Source organism: Lotus japonicus, chromosome 6, assembly GCF_012489685.1.
Source record: "Lotus japonicus ecotype B-129 chromosome 6, LjGifu_v1.2".
Classification (NCBI taxonomy): domain Eukaryota; kingdom Viridiplantae; phylum Streptophyta; class Magnoliopsida; order Fabales; family Fabaceae; genus Lotus; species Lotus japonicus.
The window spans coordinates 62,765,964-62,779,477 of NC_080046.1; the positions used below are offsets into that span (position 1 = coordinate 62,765,964).

The following is a 13,514-nucleotide window of genomic DNA, read 5'->3' on the forward strand; positions in this document are numbered from 1 at the left end:
AAGTAGTTACTTTTTTTTTAAAATCCAAATTGTATAAAAGAAATTAAAGGAAGATCCAGTACATTAGATGGTGGCATCAAGCACACCTAGCAAACTAGAAAAACAGAAACAAACAAGTTACTTTTTCTTTTTAATATGCCTTTTCAACCACCTAAAATATGAGTTGTTTTTCTTAACTTTCCAAAATATGGGAACTGGAAAAAATAAGAAAAGAGGTAGCATCCTTATACTGATTACACCTGCTAAAATTAAGAGTAGAAAATGATAACGTAGCTAGAAACTTTAGTTGAGTTTATTTTTTTAAGACAATGGAGTGAAAGAAATTGTTACAATAATGGCACATTTTAACAAGGGAAGTTATTAAATCACCTTTTTCAACATGGATGCAGCAAAATGGGTTGTAAGAAATGAGACTGAGGGAAAATAGAAATAGAGAAACTTAACATGGATGCAGAGGGAACCGAGAATGATGGTGCCACCATGGTATTTGAGGTACATGTTGATGGGTTTGGAAGGTTTTTGGATTCGATGAAGAGGAGCAGAGCGATATGATAACGACGTGGGTGCTATCGTGGGAGATGTGCTATCATGGGAGATGGATCCTTCGATGCAAATGATGCGCACCTTGATTCCAGACGATTGTGCTTGTGCAATTCAGTTCTCCTTCCATGTAACACTTTTCTTCCAAATAGTTGCGTGCTTTACAAGATGCCTCACATGGGCTGCCTCACCACCACTGGATTGAGGATTTTTCCGCTTTTTTATTTGATTAGAGCTTCTGTTGTTTTCTAATTCTATTATGTATTTTTCTAATGCTTCATTTACTTAATGATTTGTTAAAAAATCAATAGTTAAGCATTTTAAATTTTAATATTTGCTAAATATAGTAATTATAAATATAATTAAGAAAAACTAAATTATATCAGTGATAACTAACTATGTGAAGTTATCACTGAAACGACCCGTTTCATTATATATTAATTCCTATAATCTTTATTGTTATAAAAATATGATTAGGAGAAAGGATAAAAAAAAAAAAAAAACTAAAAAAATTATACCTCCTTACTCAAAATCCACGTAACAGTACCCACCCCCCATTACTAATCCTAAATCCTAACATTTGCAAATTGTCTCTCTCACTCTCTGTCTCGTATTTCTTTTCCCTTTGCCTTTGCGATAACAACAACCTTCGCTTCTCTTCTTCACTTTCTTGGTCTTCTTTTGCCAAACTGCACAAAATCTCGCCGTGCAAAATACACACCCATGAAAGAGAATTTCAATATTCATGTGGAAGGGATTTGGAGATAAATATTTTGGGAGTTAGGGTTTGTGCTCCGAAGGAGAAGAGTACCCGCTCTTTCAGAACTGCTTATTTGATTTACTAAGGTATACCTACAGCCCATAAATTTAGAGAATGATATTGTAATGTGTATTATTCTTGAGTAGAATTATTTTAGGGCTTTGGGTACATAATTGGGGATTTCATAATTGCTCACGGGTAGTATGACATAAGGTAATTAATGCTGAAGGTTTGAAGTTAAATTTTGGTGTTCAGATTTATCGGCTAGTGGTTCGTTCGGTTGGCGTGGAGCTTTTGAGAGCGGTTCAGTTGACTCGCCGTAGTTGTGAGTGGTTTTCAACTGCTATGACATATTTTTAACAGTCCTATAACTGATTTAATTACTTTATCATATTGCCTATTTATCTAAATTGGGGAAATATGTTTTTATATGTTTGACTGTCATTCTTGAACTCTGAAAGCTGATTTTATGAAGTGATTTTGAGCATGTTTTATGAATTGATATGTGAAGAGAAAGACATTGGTTTAATTTTGAAATTATGCAAATTTGAGATGGTGAACTTGAAAAGCTTTGATGAGCGTTGAAAAGTTGATGTTGAGAATATTATTTTGAAAAGCTATGATGAGCATTGGAAAGCTGATTTTGATACTGTTGATGAGACTTGATATGGTTTGAGAAACTGTTTTTGTGGGAATACATGTTAGAACCCCGTAGCCGTTAACGGAGGTAACGGCCTAGGTGCACCTAGTTATTTGATTTCGGGTGGAGAGGGCTATACGTTAGATGGATCCGCCAGTGCACGGAAAGGGCTATCAACGAGATGTAGCTTCCCCCGATGAGATTGATGAGATATGACATGATTCCGGGTGGAGAGGGCTATCCGTTAGATGGAGCCGCCTCTTGGATACGATAATCCTTAAGAGGAAAGGGCTATCAACGAGATGTAGCTTCCCCCGATGACACGATGTGACTTGAGAAAGGAAAGGGCTATCCGTTAGATGGAGCCGCCCCTAGGGAAAGGCCACCCCGTAGGAGGAAAGGGCTATCAACGCGATGGAGCCGCCTCATGGTTCTACATGTGTGACCCTATTAATTTTATTTCTGATTTTGAAATGCTTTCATATGATTGACATGATTTTTATTCAATTTCGTTGAAACAATTGTTTATAAACTTGGCAGCTTGATCATCTCTTATTTGAAATGGTTATTATTAATTTTATTAATATTATGTGTATTATCCACTCTGATCTGATAGTGAAAAACTCGTGCCTATTCTGTTTCCCCTTCCTGTTCATGGTGGTTGTTGACTGCTCACTAAGTCTTTGTGACTTACCCCATTCCGTATTTCTCTCCACAGATTTTCAGGCAACTGAGTAGCAGACTGTTGTCAGTTTCAGATCATTCAGCTTATTTCCTTTGGCAGGTTGTCATATTGGTGTCTTTTATGCAATCTTGGTCATCTGCAGCTATAGGGAGTCCTAGGTGGATTTAAATTTGGGATTGTTATTTGTTATTTTATTTTCAAGAGTTGGCACTTGAGTGCTCGAGTTGATTTTATATTTTACTTGAAATACTAGCTACGGAAGAACTTATTGGCAGATGTTATTTGTAGCTATTGGAACTACAAAAGAGATTTTGCTGAAATCTTATATATTATGTGTACAAGTTTATTTTGAATAAATTGTTTGAAAAATGATTCTATGAGGATGAGGCTTGCCAGACTAGGGTGGTAGTCTGTGCGCCGGTCACGGCTTAGGATTTTGGGTCGTGACAATCACCTTGTGTTTTCTAGAGTAACACCACCAAATTGAATATACTTATTGTTGAGAAAGATGAAAAATATGCACAATATACTAAAAATGTAGCGCACAATAAAGTTTTAATGAACTTCTTCAATATAATTATAATTAATATGTATTTTGATATTCCAAAGCTTCTTCCATTTACATTTTTTTTACCTCTATATAAATTTAAATATCACAATTAAAAATTACTATTTAAAAAAAAAACCGTGCAACGCACGGGTTTAATTTCTAGTTTATATGTAAAGGAGACTTGGGTTTTACATTAAATATATTAAACCATAAGACTCTCAACATTTGTAATTATATATTAAAAATAATTAAAAACTGAAAAAATTGTATTGTAAAAAATGTCCAACTACTTACATTCATCAACTTAAAATTGACTTAAAAAAACACTGAAATTATCTTAAGTTTTGCAATTGACAAATATTAAAAATTAAAAATATTCAATGACTAATAATATGTGGATTAAATATTTTAAAATTTGAAAAATTCCGTTAAAAGGTATTTAATATATATTAACTATAATAAATATGTGCATTATTGAAATAATGTTTAAATATATTTTTTGATCTATGATATATTAGTAAAAATTACTCGAGCAAGCATAATAGAGAAAAATAATAATAGTCAAAGTTGAATAAATATTTGTCGTGAGAGGCCTTACCTATCCACTTAACGTGATCGAAGAGTCTCAAGGGATTAGTCTCATTTCTATCGGCTGTGAGAAAACATTCGCAAACCAAATAAGTTGAAAAAATAATTAAATTCACAAGATAATATTTTTGGCTATTTTTTTTTGTCAAAAAACTATTAAAGTTATCACTTATTATAATTCAAAAAGTTAAAATTAATTTATTCTTTTTGGTCTTGACATGTCACAGCAAATGACTTTCCAAGCATAAAGTATAAAAAATGATATGAAAACTTATTTCATGACATTAAACACTTATTACTTAATTTTATTTTCATAATTTAAATATCTATAATTAAATTAATAATTTTTCATATTATTAATAATTTTATATAATGTTAAATAATATTGTAAATAAACTCGTGTAACGCACGAGTATTATATCTAGTATATTAGTAAAAATGACTTGAGGAAGCATAATAAAGGAAAATAATTATGACTAAAGTTGAAAAAATTAAACTTATAGTGTCAAGAATTTTACACATGTATCCAATTATAATTTCTTTATTTTCTATTTTAAATTAATATTTAATTATGACATGGCAAATACGTCAATTTTAATTGGATGATTGTGTAAACAATTTTTACCCTATCAGTGCATAATAATTAAACTCAATAATATTTTACGATACTAAAGTTATAACTTATTAAAGTTATAAATTTAAAATTATGTTCTTGGTCTAGGAACATGTACACCTATTTAGAATAAATAATGTTATTACAACTATTTTAATAATATTAAAAACTTATGATTTAATCTAAAATATTTCAAATTAACTTAATAATTTATCATATTATTAAATTTTAAAATTACTTCAATGGCATAGCTGCTGCTTTGAGTTTCTTTGATTAATTTTGAGAGCCTTTTCCATGTGTATGGGTTAAGCACCCCTTGTGCTTTCATTTCAATACATTTCAGCAAAAATCCACTAGTATTATTTTGCAAAGTTTGGTGTTGATATATATATTTTCTAAAATAAACATTTGCTGAGATTCACGACCTGTCTTATAAGTCAAAACATAAAAGGAAAAAAATAACCTCGAACTTAAACAGTCAATAGATTGTTGAAATTTAGTTTAATAATCCCCCCAAAAAAAGTGATGCTTGAACCAGCAACATGCATATTCTCCACCTTTTTCTTTTCAAAACACATTAAAAGTGACATCAATGAGCTACTACCAAGAGGAGCAAGTTTGAACATCCAAATCTGAACAGGTTTCAAGACCAAATCTGAACAGTAATAATCTGATAAAACCAGCAATATTCATATTTCTTCACCCTGTTCTTTACATAACACATTAAAAGTGACATTGCAAAGCTATTGCCAAGAGGAGCAAATTTGAACACCCAAATCTGAACAGGTTTCAAGACCACCTATACAGTAACAATCTGATAAAAACCTAAAAACAATCATCATGATAAAAATGACTTCTATGCCAACAACTTAAAGATAAATAGTTACAAAAGTAATCTCTTCTTTTGACGACATCAACATTTATGCAATCGAAAGTAGAAAATAAGACTCTCATGTCTCAAAGAAGTGGTTTCTTCACGGCTTTTTTATGATGCAAGATCATTCAGACCAAGTATTTGGCAATCATATCTTCATGATGATGGATGATTATCCATATGGTGTTGTGCCTACATAAAGAAAACAAGGACAAAATAGTTGGTGATTTTATATAAAATTATAATCACATTGACAACAATAATGAGTTATACATGTAAAGGTTCAAAGAAGGTAACAACATTATGGTATATGGCTTGAGAACAATTTGGAACCTGCCATATAAATATAGTTTTTTATCAGCTATTTCCATAAGATAAATAGATTAACACAGTAGTAAGTTTTATGTTCGCACCTCACTCACTTCACCAATATGTTCTTGATTTGGATTGAAGGGAGCTAAATTTTGTATAAGACCATATGCACTGCTTTGGAACTAAACCCTTAAGATTCAATCATAGTAAAGCAGATACGGATTTTGTCGTCCTCTGAGAGGTGTAATATTTGGGATTAGATTTCATTGAATGACCTCTGTGTATTCTAGTGATTCAAATACAAACCAAGTCTAACAATATGATTCATATACACCAGTTCAACCTACTTCATCGATGTCTCGCATGAATAGATAACAATAACTATCTAATCCTAAACATTAATTGATGTCTCACATGATTAAGAAAGATAATTATCATGAAGTTTAGGTGTTTAAGTGACTAACAAACCTAACTCTATGTCTAGCAATTAGGATTATTAGGTGATTAAATCTAGTTCGGACTCAAAACGTTGTAGCTTTCGCTCACAAGTCGAATGAAGCAAAATATCCTAGGTGATCAATCTAAGATATAGCATGAAGATCAAGAGAAAACCACTAAACCATAGACAAGAAGCATGCTTTATATAAAAGAAAATTACATAGAAAGCATAAGTATCATACAACTACATCAAATCCCAACAAAAGGGAGATTAGTTATCCATTTTCGTGGATAACTTTACAAATAGAGAAGAAGAATGAGAAGAACCGAATCCGTCGCGGTGTCTCGTCGCCGAATTCGACCTCCGGAGCTTCTTCTCTAGTCTCCTAAACTTCTCCCCTTGTCTCTCAAGTGTTTCCCTCTGTTTGGGTTCTGTTATAATCCTCCTCTCTCTACAGATTTCTAAAGAGAGGGCTTAAATAGGAAATTTCGTCATATAGAGTGCACGGCGGTCTCTGAGGAGCACCCGACACTCCGCTTTCTTCAAAGTGACCTTGACCGCCAGAAGCGCCCGGCAGCCTTTGAGAAGCGCTTGACATTCAGGAACTTCAAATTTGTAATTCCTATTCAAAGCTTGCATTTTCTTCAATCTTCAACCCTACAACACTTTTTGAGATTAGAATCAATTCTTGTGCATATTCTAACTAAATTTCACATATCAAGAAGTTCTAATCAAAAGAGGGTGAAGTTATCAAATATAACTCATTAATCACAAAGATAAGTGTCTAAATTGCATATCAAAACTAGGTAAATGACACTTATCAAGCACCATCGATGACGAGCCTTTGAAAAAACAATCTCAATAAAACAATCTCAATAGCTTTTTTCATTGCTCTATCTTGATCAGTAATTATAGCATTCGGAGCATGTCCATGCATACATTCTAACCACGTAGAGAATGCCCAAGTAAAAGTTTGAGTGTCCTCATTTGACAATAGAGCACAACCTAGCAACATAGATAGATTGACCATGATGATTTACTCCAAGAAATGGAGCAAAAGGCATATCATACTTATTTGTTAAGTAAGTGGTATCAAACGTTATGGCTTCACCAAAATACTCATATGCTCCCCTAGACCTTGCATCTGCCCAGAATACATTTCGTAACTGACTTTTATCATCTACATCCATCTGTATATTAAAGCTGACTATTTTGTTTTTCCTTTCTCACAAAATAGCTTTGCATCGCTTCAGCATCTCATCTCCTGTACACATGCTCATTTAAGTTTACAAGTGTGCTCATTTATGTTTACATTTACAATACACTTGTTTGCAACCTAGCAACTTTACAAATTGCATCTTCAGAAACTAGCAAACTAGATCACTGTTAGAACTTAGAAGAATGGAGCACTGTACATTTTGTTACTTGAAAGTGCCAGTTGCGCCCAAGATTTCCTCGTCACTAGCAGTCTAGCAGGTACTAGTACTACAGTAATCTTATTTTAAGGATTCTTGTAGCACATCAATCCTTCAACAGCTGTAGAGTAGAAAGTAGAAATTGTCCAATTAGAAAGCAACAATGTCAACAATGAAAGGAGAACTCTTTCAGTTTTGGGGTAGAAGGAAACAGGGCTTAGGGAACCACATTATTATATTGCCCATTTTTTCCCCTCTTCTTTTTGTAACTTTAGCATAATATCATCATCTTAAAACTTAAATGTTCCCAAGATAAATGGTTCTCTTCATTTCTGATACCAAAAAGGGGAAAACAGTTATATCCACGAGAAATCTGGTTATATGATTCTCTCACCGTGTGTGGAGTGACCTATTTTCATTTTTCAGTGTACTCTACATGGAAAACGATGGAAAGTAAGTCAGCATGTACTAGAAGACCCATCATGGCCATGTACCTATGCGGAGGACCTCATAATGGTGAAGATTATGCATCATTGTCTTTCATGAACACCAGAACAAAAACAAGGGTAGTTAGTAAAAAAATCTCCTGATAACAAACAGGGATATATAGAATGAAAAATAATGAATTAGTAGAGGTACAATGGGTATCTCCTCAAGGTTCAAGTATGACATCAAAATTGAGCAATAAAAACAGAAATTGGCCATGGAGAAATTTGTAACCCATTTACCTTAACTCATTTGTGTGTTCAAGCTTGCGACTTTCTTTGATAGTAGACTCTGTATCAGCAATCTCATAAATACTGACAGTTAGAATTCAGGCCAATAAATATGATCATTAAGCAATCTATCTCTAAACAAGAGAAATCATATATTCAACAAAATTCTGACTTAAATCCGACCAGTTAAATAAGACCATATAGAGCATTTCTTCGGTAAAACATGAGTTACATTTATCCACAGACGCTACATTTGGATATGACTCAACTATGACCCTGATATTCCGGGTGTGCAAAGCAACAAAGGAAATCAAAGCATGGATAGAGCAATAGTAATGCTTACAATAATATGACTTAGCCTTGCTAACTTGATGGATTGTTGCATGGTTGCACCACGTCAGTCCCTCCAACAAGCTAAAGAAAAAGGAAAAATGCCAATCAAATAGATTATTTAGATGCATTTACAACCAGTTAACCACCATAAGATAAGAGGCAAAACAAGACAAACTTTAAGCGATGCAGTAAAAATGCAGCCATACAATTCACACATAATTAATCATTTCAGAAAAATAGATTAGAACACACCACCACAGCACAGTTGGCATCATTTCAGAACCTAGAGCTTTAAGCTGCTCAATGATGAATGGCAAGCTCTATTGTTAGACACACTCAATTAGTGAGAGTGGGTTAATTAGCGGGTGAGTTAGTGAGTGAGGCATGTTGGCGATAAATAGAGAGTTTAGGGTGAGTATTGATATCTTTTGGATCATTTGGGGTATGGGACTTAGGGAGACTGGCTGAGTCTCTCCAATTACTCAGCAACCTTTTACTTTTCTTCATTCAATATATCCAGTTCCTATCACAAGCTCTCTGGATAAAGAAAAATGTGAAGAACAGAAGAAATATGCCAGAATGATTATATTTTGATAAAATTTGAATCAAAAGAAAATTAAATCCATGATAAAAAATCAAAGTATCAAAACAAAGCATCTATGAGACAACACACAAGCAAGGAAATATTCGGGCATGGTGCTTCTAAGAGAGCGTGCAATATGGACGTGGTAGAATATTGTGGTTGGAACATGGAATAGAACACTTGAAAATAATCGCAATAAACTGAAGCAAAAATAAAAGATTATAATATTGGTATATAAAATTTCATGATCTTAATCCAATTATCAACAAGGTCGTATGGAAAATATCATTTTGCAATCTTTCTCTCTGTCCTTTAATTTGTAATTTACAATTATCTTTGAAAACAAAAAAGATAAAACTAACCTGCCCTCACAAGAGGAATTGTTTTTGCCAGTATCTTCAATGGATTTTTTGAATCCAGATTTTTAGAGGCTTCTACCAATGGATGAGCTCAAATCCTTAAATGATACCAGTGCTTCACCCTCTGTCCTCACTCTCAGTTTCTAACTTGTGAATAAATTTCAACATAAAGTTTAAAATCTTATATATGGTCAAAAGTCAAAACCAACAAAAGCAATTGAAGAAAGGACTAATACAGTCAACCTATCGTAATCAGACCTTGCATTTGCAGTTTTCGTGCACAACAGAGGCCACCATTTTGTGTAATAGAGATAATGCTTGTTGGTGAACCTATAGTATTCTTATATCCCTAATTATCAATTACAACCCTGCTGAGTCCAGCTTCCTTTACTGTACTTCCTCCCTTTTTTCATGTAACCCATAATTTTCTACTATAACATTTGTTTGTTTTATTTCTTGCATTGGTATAAGATCTGAGATTCTTCCAGCAGCTGCATAAGTGCTTGAAATGAGGAGGGAATCTGTTGGATGCACTGCATAAATGTTGTCTAAGACATCTTTCACACATTCCGCCAATTTAACATCTCCATAGACTCGGCAAGCAGAAAGCAGTGTACGTCATGCAGTAGCATCACCCTTAATTGGCAAGCTCTTGATTAGTTTATATGCTTCATGTAGCATTCCTGCTCGACCCAAGAGATCAATAAGGCATCCATATTGCTCAATCTGTGGTGAAAAGCCATATTCCTGAACCATGCGCTTAAAAATATCCATCCCCTCAATTACAAGTCCTCCATGACTACAAGCAGTCAGAATTGCCAAAAAGGTGACTACATTTGGTCTAAACCCCCCCGTTCTCCATCTTATTGAAAAGTTTAATGGCCTTAGTTGGCTGGCCATGAACTCCATGACCTGAAATCATGGCTGTCCAAGATTTCACATCTTTATCTTCCATCCTCTCAAATATGCCCATAGCCTCATCTTGAAAGCCACATTTAGCACACATATCAACTAGAGTTGTTCCCAGAATTGCATCCAGTTGTAGTTTCTCCTCTTCAATAAAACTAGTAACGTGACGAACTAGATGTATAGATTCGGATGCAGGGCAAGCTGAAAGCAGCCCCACAAAGGTAGAAGAATTAGTTTTCATTCCTTGAATTCTCATTTTCTGTAATAAATACAATGCTTCTCCTACCAGACCATTCCTTGCATAATTTCCTATTAAACAATTCCATAAGACAACATCCTTATCAACAAGACTATCAAAAATCTTACGCCCCCAATGCACAAGTCCTGTTTTCACATACATATCTATCAATGCAGTAAGGACATTTAAATGAGAACTAAATCCAATTTGGATACAGTAACCATGGAGGGACTTCCCAACAACAAAGTTCCCTGTATCACCGGCTGCTGGCAAAAGGATCAAGACGGTGGAAGCACTAGCTATAAGCCCACTCCAACACATCTTCGTAAACAAATCAAAAACCGAATTCCAAGAGACCAAGTCATTCCCTTCAGGAAACTCATCAAACAGCTTATGTGCATCTTCAATTCTTCTACAAGCACAATAGAAACGCAAAAGGGTATTCTTAACATCAACAAACAAAGATTGGGGGTTTGAATGTCGCTGAAAATGGAGGTTGCATAGTCCATATCGAGAATGGAAGCATAGAGAAGCTTGCTGAGAGTGGTCTTGACCATGCGGGCTTTTTGCATGAGTTCAACAATGCAAGAGTGGTGTTTGCGATGCTATGCATGTTGTTGTAGCCTCGTAGGTTGAAACTTGAAAGTAACTGTGCTTTACGCAAAAATCATGAATAACAAAGAGAGGGAGAGTATGTCGTTTTTTTACTCAGTTGTTTGTTTGGTCATCCTATTGGGCTTTTTTATATATACTTTTTGCTTTGGGTCAACCCAACAATTAGAATTGAAAGAATGAAAGTTTTTCTTTTTTGATAGGCATTCAAAGAATGAAAGTGACCCCATGATATTCACAAGTTATTATTTTATTTTTATTAAGTTTTTCATTCTTAGTGTTTGACTCAGCTTATTTCTGACTTATCACTTATAAGAGCATCTCCAATGTTTGTTCTTAGTTTTTAGTTCTTAACACTATTCATGTGGGCAAGTACTGTCACATGTGTTTAAGCAACTCTTTGCAATTTTACTTCAACCATGAGTTTTTAGTTCTTCACACTATTCATTTGTTCATCATGTCCCACAATACCATTATATTAATATTTTTTATTTCTATATAATTTAAATTTAAATGATAATTCAACACTTAAATTGAATGAATGACAGAGAAAAAATTGACTTTTTATGTTAAGAACTCAAAAAGTAAAACTTCTTATATAAGAAGAGAAGGGATATATTAACTCCAGGAGTCAATTAAAAAATATACTTCCACTCTTAACCATTGATTTTATTAAAATATTATGGCTGAGATTAAAACCTAATTAATCTCATCTGAACCTTCCTTGCACTATTGCCGGAACCGGCCCTGAGAAAGCACGTACATGGTTCTCAATTAGAATCTTGCACCTCTCCTCCTCTCTCACATCCAATCCATCGTCCAATGTCGAGAAATCAAAAATACATCACAAATATTTGTAAAAGGGCCACAACACAAGAGACATAGAAAGGGAATTAATGTTTCACAATGTTTCACTTTTTCACCCAAGCAGAGAATTGGCTTGCGAATTGGCTTAAAACATCCTAAAGAATAAAACCACTTTGTCTAATCCCCAATAGACAATACTCTATGTTGGGTGGAGGCCAACTTTTTCACCCAATAGCCACTTTGTGTAATTTGATGGAGAATAAAGGGCAGTAAGACAACAACTCCGATCAACATAAATTTTCTCTTGGATGTGCAGCCTGCAACAACTCAAGGAAAGAGTTTAATTAAGTTTTAATCTCAGCCGTTATATTTTAATAAAATCAATGGTTAAGATTGGGAGTATGTTTTTTAATTGACTCCTGGAGTTAATATATTCCTCATCATATAAGAACCTAGCTCCACGTCATCAACTTCAGTGATTAAGAACTCAGTTCTTAGTTCTTAACTCAAAAATAAGAACTAAGAACCTTGCATTGGAGATGCTCTAAGTTACTTTTAAGTGCTTGTAGGCAATGGTGAGTCAATTAGAATATGGGAGGACAGATGGTTATGGACTCGAGAAATTCTTCCCTCTCCTATTGATCTCTCGGTACTAGTGGGCTCGACACTTAGCGCTTTGACAGACAATCACTTAGGGGAATGGAACATCAACCAGGTAAGGAAGATTTTCCCCCTAATATAGCCTTAAAAATCTTCCAAACTCCCATTGGCCTCACAGGAGAAGGAGGCCAATTCATCTGGCCCCATACAACAAATGACATTTACAATATCAAAACAAGCTACCACTTGCCGCGTGCAGCGGCTAATGAGATCCCTCAACACAGCACAACCTCTTACTCCACTCCAAATGAGGTGTGGAAAACCATATGGAACAATACGCTCCCACAAAAGGTGAAAATGTTTATGTGGAAGGCTTGTCAAAATGCAGTGGCGGTCCAAGCTAATTTGGCGCAAAGAAGAATTGCAAGATCAGATATGTGTACGCTGTGTGGGGAAGCACCGGAAACAATTGAACATGCAGTACTGCTCTGTCCTTGGACAAGAGCAGTATGGTTTGGGGCCCCTAACCAATGGACTGCCTCAGCACAAGGTTTGTCTAGCTTTGATAATTGGCTCCTGGGAAGACTAAATTACACTGAACAAACGGCTACTCAAGGGGCCTTGATTTTGGGGCCCCTAACCAATGGACTGCCTCACTGTGTGGGCTACCTGGAAAGGGAGAAACAGGGTTGTGTTCAACTCTGTTCCCCCTAACCCCTATGCTACTATCAGACGTATACAGAGTAATGGTATGTAGACAAAAAAAAAATTACAATTACTTCATCTTTAGATTGTTATTATAATAATTGCAATGGGTAAAGAAAATGTTATGCTTAAAAAATAGCAAAATAATATGAAAACATATTATACGAAGATAAAGAAATACAAAAAATATTGTTTCAAAAAAAAACGAAATACAAAAATAACTACGTGTAATATAA

General features: G+C 34.4%; 1 long non-coding RNA gene and 1 pseudogene across 1 annotated transcript; one reads left to right on the forward strand and one right to left on the reverse strand.

Moving 5' to 3' along the window:
- The first annotated feature begins 919 nt into the window (after window positions 1-919).
- Window positions 920-2,966, forward strand: LOC130723645 (uncharacterized). Its single transcript, XR_009014314.1, has 3 exons — window positions 920-1,386; window positions 1,556-1,625; window positions 2,659-2,966. It is a non-coding gene; the product is annotated as an uncharacterized LOC130723645 (long non-coding RNA).
- A 3,897-nt stretch (window positions 2,967-6,863) lies between these two features.
- LOC130725752 (pentatricopeptide repeat-containing protein At1g26900, mitochondrial-like) lies at window positions 6,864-11,127 on the reverse strand (annotated as a pseudogene).
- Between the last annotated feature and the right edge of the window lie 2,387 nt (window positions 11,128-13,514).